We start from the raw sequence: 7,060 nt of genomic DNA on the forward strand, positions 1-7,060 counted from the left end.
ATAAAAAAAAAAAAAAAAAAAAATTAACACGTTGAAAAATAATACTTATGACAATGATGAAAAAAAGAACGGTGAAAAACAAGATCAAAGTGGACATGAATATTGTACCTACAAAGCGCTTTGGACTAACTGTGTACTAGAATCTCACAGCGAGATTGAATACAAAACAATTTTGAACGGAAAATACCGTCAAAACACAGCATTAAAATACTGTAAATGATCCCAGAGTCATAAATGATGTTATGGTTGACAATTTATTAAAGGCCGCTTTATTTTTTACAGACCGTTACAGATGTGGAGATGAACAATTGGACAATGGCATTCGGAATCCAGAATGCACGAGAATTTATGAATGAGTCTAACTGAAATTTAAGTTTACTTACAGATATCAACCGTTTCCACTCAATTAGCGAAGACGAGCACTTGCAGCAATTTGGCCACTCACAAGACATTAATTGAATTGACTAAATAAAAAGTTAAACGTATGGCCAGAGGAACCTGGAACCGAGCATAGATGAATCGAATTACAGATACGTGCCGTTTTAAACCTCATTAGGAGAAAGAGTGTACTTGCTGCAATTTCATGACGTAGCCATTCAGATGCTTTGATTAATTGGTGAGTTACAACTACAAACAAAAAGAGTTAAACGAAGTAAGAGAAAAAGTAGGGTAATAAAATAAAAATACTAGCAAAACATGATGAAAGATATCAGAATAAGAAGTATGACACAAACGAACAAAGTTAAGAGTAAAACAAGAAGTGTAATATCGACAATCAGATAAGAATGTTCAGTTAAAGTAATTAATTGTGATTTTGTTTGCTGCAAATAGATAGTATACTGATTATTTATTGTGTGGATGAAAATATGAAATTGAAAAAAAATAAGAGCAGCAAGCAACTAAGGAAGAATATTATTAATCATATCATGTCAATGATATCAAAGTATGTAAACCATGTTAAAAAAAATATAATAATTATAGATGAGTAGAAAATAATTTGAATATACCAAAGTAATAGTTTAATGAATGTTTTAGAGTGAAATTGATAAAAAAAAAAAAAAATATCCAAAAGATAATTATTGGTGATACAGTGAGAAAGGGAAAATCGATTTTGGATATCCTTGGATGTACCAGGTGGCGAATCTAAGAGACCGTCAACAGCGAAGGAAGAGTCACATTCACAATGGCTAGATGACAATCGAAAGACAAATCATGCGGAAGATTGAAGATTGACGGTGTTGGGTAGGATGATCGGAAAAGTACAAGGAACAGGAAGATGGAATCGAGTGGTTTATCGAGGATAACAGATTGATCAACACATTATACTGTATAGATGAGATCTTTGGCATAAGCTCATCACACAGCATCTAAAATGACAAACTACTTCAGCAACGGTTTTGCAAACATCATCATAAAACTACAGAACATACAACGTAACGTTGATATGACATAATTAAACATCAAACTCAAAAATGGCAATGAAGCACAATCAAGTACACAACTAACGCATGGTATGGCACAAACAATAAATTGACTAGCTGCATATATAAACACAGATAGAAAACAGTCGTGGATAAAATCCAAAACAAGTTTACATCTTATAACGAAAATCATCGAAGATGTGGAATCATACTACACCATAGAGAAAGTTGAAGTTCTAAATAGCACTAAAAAGTTTCCAACAGAAACATACATAATGACGAGATGCGATCAGTACAAGACATAGATATGAAAGACGATGAAGGGTAACCTGAATGCGGCAAACAACGAATCATAGATGGCGGGGAATGGCAGATACACCCACACCTGATATTTGATATCAACCAAATGACGAGTCAGGAACAGCTTTCAATCGCATGGATGAACGAGCAGAAACGAAGGAGCTTTTACGAAAGGTACAATTGAGGATCACCCTAAGGTTAGGAGAAATATGGCAACAAGAAAGCACGAAATTTTCAAATCGAAGATTACCAACTCAAGCTTATTGATAATAATTTTTGCAAAATGATTCTCAAGCTCAGTAAGTAAGGGGGGATGCAACAACCCCAAATTCTAACATCAATCCTTATAATGAATTATTCGTAATAATTCTATAGAATGTTAACATTAAATATCAATTGCAACAAGAATGGTATAACTCAACTAAACGCATAATTAACGTAAGTCAGTTAGGCAAATTTTCATATCATCAAAACGCGTGATAAACTTGTTAACGTAGATGAATGACAAAATTTAACCAAATGACAAAATTTAGTTAAAGTATGAACGACTGAATATGTTTATCAATAGTACAAAGTAGGGTCTTAAGAAAGGCACAGTAGGAGTAAGAACCATAGTAAGAAGAACCAGTAAAAAAAAAATAGCAAATATAGAATAGATACCAGCGCATATCCTTGAGAAGAATCTCGATATTATTCTCAAGCTGGTTAAGTAAGAGGGGATGCAAAGGCCTCAAAATCCATTATCAATCTGAGTAAGAAATTAACCAGTAATAGACCCCCATACGGTAGTAGAAAATACACAACTTAACAGCAGCAGTGACAATGTTGCACATTTCCAGGGTCAGTTGTTTATAAACAGTTGCTACCGCGTCGTCAGCGATGCGCGCTGGCTTAACTAGGTGCTTTGAGAAAGGTCAAAGTAAACATTGGTGAGTAAGCACCCTACATAGCCGTTCCTACCGCGAGGAGCATTAATTCTTGTTAAAAAAAAAACAGACACCGACTTTCCAAGAGAAAAACTATCTGTCTCGCTTTATTTGTACATACTGGAGAAAAACTATTGTGTAGAGTTTAAGTAACAAATTCATGTATAAAAGGTTTCGAATAATAAAGAATCGGGGCAGTTGTTCTGATGAGTTTATTATCCGAGGTTTGCTAGGTGCGGACGAGCACAGTTCCAACCTCAGGATAACTGATTCATCAAAGAGCTTTTTCCATACATTAGAAATGGAATTGCACTGTCTTTCATTTTACGGAGAAAGAAAGACCACGCGAGTTGTTGCTCTACGTTGGGCACTTCAACACGGGAGTGAAACATGGATGCACAACGGAGTATGGGCGCTTCAAAAGCATGTGAATTAGAGGAGCACCTTTGCAATCTCACCCTTTTACAAAACTTAACTGAGCGACTTCCTCCGATGATTCGGTTGAATTGGGCGACTCACTGAGAGTCCCTTCGTTCCGTGACGTTGGCTGAGTTCAGCAACTGGTTGTATAACCTAGCAGAAGCAGCGAGCGCTGTGACAATGCCGCAATTTCTGACAGCAAATCTCGTCGTGGTCGGAAGGACGATGGATTCCTGAATGCTCACACCGAAACAGATCCCAGGGTTAAACAACACGAAGTCAGCAGTGGTTGCCTCGTCTGCCATGGGAACTGCGATGCAGTTGAAAGTTGCAAGAAGTTTCTTTCGTTCGGTCTTTCTGCTCGCTGGGATACACTTCGTGAGTGCAAGCTATGCCGTAGTTGCCTGGGCAACCATCGCGGTCCATGAAGGTCCGGGAAACCGTGTGGTAAGAACGGCTGTCAGTACAAACATCATCGGCTTCTGCATAACGATGCGAAGGATAAGCAAGAGGCGTCGTCATCCAGTTCAAACAACCGCACCAGAGGTCCTCCGCAAGGTGCCAATAGTTTACAAGAAGGCGAATCGTGCCACACGCATCGAGGTGGAAACAAAGCTGTGTTGTTCCAGTACATTCCAGTTATTTTGTACCACAATGGAACTGAGCTGCGTACATACGCATTCCTGGACAGTGGATCGTCCTTGACATTGATGACACTATGCCTGCGTTGGACTGCTCATACTTGCCGGTATGAAAAGGATGCCACGATTGTCTCTGTGAATATCTCTGGTACTCATAGCAGTAGTAGCCAGCACAGCCTGTCAGAAGTGTACACTATTAAGGAACTGAAGCTTCCGTCGCAATCTCTGCCTGCACGCAAGCTGTCGGAAAAATACGCTCAACTAAAAGGGCTGCCGATAGAACCCTACAACAACGTTCGACCAAAGCTATTGATTGGAATGAGCAACGTTAGGGTGCTGCATCCCCTAGAAACCCGCGAGGGAAAGGTAGATGAGCCCGTAGCAATTAAGACGCGTTTTGGTTGGACGGTGGCACTTGTCCGTCGTTCGATGGTATGGCATTGAATAAAACTCCAATCAGCTTTCATATATGCTTCCATTCCCACGATTCGGACGAAAGTCTACACGAAGCTGTCAAGAACTACTTCGCACTCGCCAGTTTGGGCATCAGTGCGCTACGGAATAAGCTGCTTTCTAAGCAGCTTATGATGAACGAGCTCTGACGAAGTTGCAAGAAATTCCTTCCAGGACGGGCGATATGAGGTGGGCCTACTCTGGAAATATGACGACGTGCGTTTGCCCAACAACCGATCCATGGCGTTAAGACGTCATCGCTGTTTGACTAAGAGGATGGAACGTGAGCCCGAGTTATCAGCGGCAGTGCGAGCGAAGATGGTGGACTACGAGCGAAAAGGGTACATTCGTAAGCTCACACCCGAAGAGAGCCGAAGTACCGGAGATCGAACATGGTACCTGCCGATCTTTCCGGTGTTCAATCCCAACAAACCAGGGAAAGTTCGGATTGTCTTCGATGCGGCTGCATCTTTCGGAGGTGTCTCCCTGAATTCCGTGTTGATGAAGGGCCTGGATCAACTGAATAGTCTACCACGTGTGCTATACAAGTTTCGATAGCGGTTAATAGGACTGGGAGGCGATGTAGCAGAAATGTTTCATCAGATGCGGATTAACTCTGAAGATGCAGATAGCCAGAGGATCGTGTGGTGTGCTAACGAAGACACAACGGAACCATGCGACTATGTGATGCAGGTGGTGACATTCGGCGCTACTTGTTCACCCAGCACGGTGCTCTACGTCCTGAATGAGAATGCAGCCCGGTTTGCAGGCGACTATCCAGCTGCCGTTGATGCTATCCACCATCGGCACTACGTTGACGATATGTTAACAAGCGTAGACACGGAGGAGGAAGCGATCAAATTGGCCAACGAGGTTCGATACGTTCATCAGCAGGGGGGATTCTGCATGAGGAACTGGGTTTCAAACTCGCCAGTTGTGTTGGAAGCGCTGGGTGAGAAGCCGAAGCCAGAGAAGTCCATGGAGATGAACGCTGACAAGAGTAGTGTGACGGGAGGCGCCGTGTCTTTTGTATGGAGAAGGCTTTCTTTTCAGTCTAGATGGTATCCGAACTAGGGAGGGCTCTGAGGAGTAACCTCCGGTTCGGACCAAGCGACTACCCAAGTTGGCTCTCGGTCAAAGATTGGTTTATTCACAAAAGTCATTCTTTTATATATGGTTTTACAATGATTCTTAATCTATGGTTTGCATATGGGTGAGCGAGACGACTGGAGTGCCGACAGGCAAAAATGTTCTTGACTGCTGCGTCAGAATTTTGGTGGACTGTTGGAATTATTGAGCTATGCAATTTGATGCCACTCTATCGAGGGCTCTTCGGTACGGCCACACACGGGGTGGAAAGGAGAGAAGGAAAAGAAACGCTTATCGGTGTATGATGTTGCCTTTGACACATATGGTTGCAATTGATTAATTTCCTATTTCGTGTGCTATGCATTTTTAAGGCGGTTGGCCTCTATGACTGTTTATTTTTATGTTTGGTGTGGATTGATATGAATTAACAGTGGTTCTCAAATTATATTACTACACCATCCCCCTTTGGGAAAAAAATGGTGTAATGAAGGTGAAAAATGAAATGTAACCATTTTTAAGTTTAATTTGGCTCCTCCAACCGTCTCTGTATTATGTAAATTTTTGTTTTTAATATTTGCTAGTTATGTTACTTAGTAATAAATTCCGAATTTCGCACGTCCAACTCAGGGACTTTTTACCTACCTCTTTTTTCACTTATTTTTTTTTGTTTATTATTTTTTTTTAGAGGTTAGGCTCGGATGTCTTAACATAATCACTTCTTAAAATTACACTGTTTTCATTTCATAAAAAAAAATTAGGTGAAATTTGTATAAACTTGAATATGTAATGAACAATAACGTAATGACATTAGATTATGATTCTGTTTTTATGTACAGTTTGGATTTCTTTCGTGATTTGATTTTTTATTGTGACGTTTGGATGCTGAATGTTAATGATGGTGAATGGTCCTGAATAAACTGGGTCTAATTTTCTTCGGTTCTCTTTCTTTAGCCAAACTTTACTTCCTATTTGGATTTCTAATGGGTTTGAATTTTGCTGTTGTTTCGAAATTCTTTTTTCTTTGGATTTTTCTAATAAAACTTTAGCTTTTTGAGTTGCTGTTTGCAGTTTGAACTGTAATTCTTTGAAATATGCTTCAAAATTGTAAATTGGATCAATTTTAGTAATATTTTTAAGCTTTGTTGGATAATTTGCTTGAGTTCCGAAAACAAGTTTAAATGGTGCGAAAGAATGTTCAGTGTGTGGCGTTGTGTTATAGAAAAATGTAAAATATGGTAACCAAGAGTCCCAGTCATCATGTTGTTCATTGATGAACTGTCTGAGGTATTCATTTAAACAACGATGACTTCTTTCGAGAGCTCCTATGGTTTCTGGATGGTATGCTGTGGAAAATTTCTGGTTTATTTCAAGAATATTGCAAATTTGTTGAAATACTTCGTTTTTATATTCAGTACCCATGTCGGATTTGATTGCTTGTGGACAACCATAAATTAAAATAAAGTGTTCCACTAGAGCTTTGGCTAGTGTACTTGCTTGTTTATCTACTATTGGTACTGTTATTACATATTTCGTTAAATCGCACTGCGCGGTTAATGCGTAACGATTTCCTTTGTTTGATCTAGTAAGTGGTCCTACGGTATCAATTGAAACTAATTCAAAAGGTTTTGTAGGAGTTGTTGATTTCTCGAAATTTTCTTGAGTTCTTATTGAATGTTTATTTAGTTTACATGAGGTACAGTTCTTCACATACTTGGAAATACTGTCTTTCATGTTTTTCCAGTAAAAGTTGCGTCTAAGTTTCTGAAGTAATTTGTTAATACCTACGTGTCCTCCCGAAGGGGTATCGTGG

Source organism: Ochlerotatus camptorhynchus, unplaced genomic scaffold (genome assembly GCF_037179485.1).
Source record: "Ochlerotatus camptorhynchus isolate MF236.1 unplaced genomic scaffold, CSIRO-AGI_Acam_v1.1 ptg000564l, whole genome shotgun sequence".
Lineage (NCBI taxonomy): Eukaryota > Metazoa > Arthropoda > Insecta > Diptera > Culicidae > Ochlerotatus > Ochlerotatus camptorhynchus.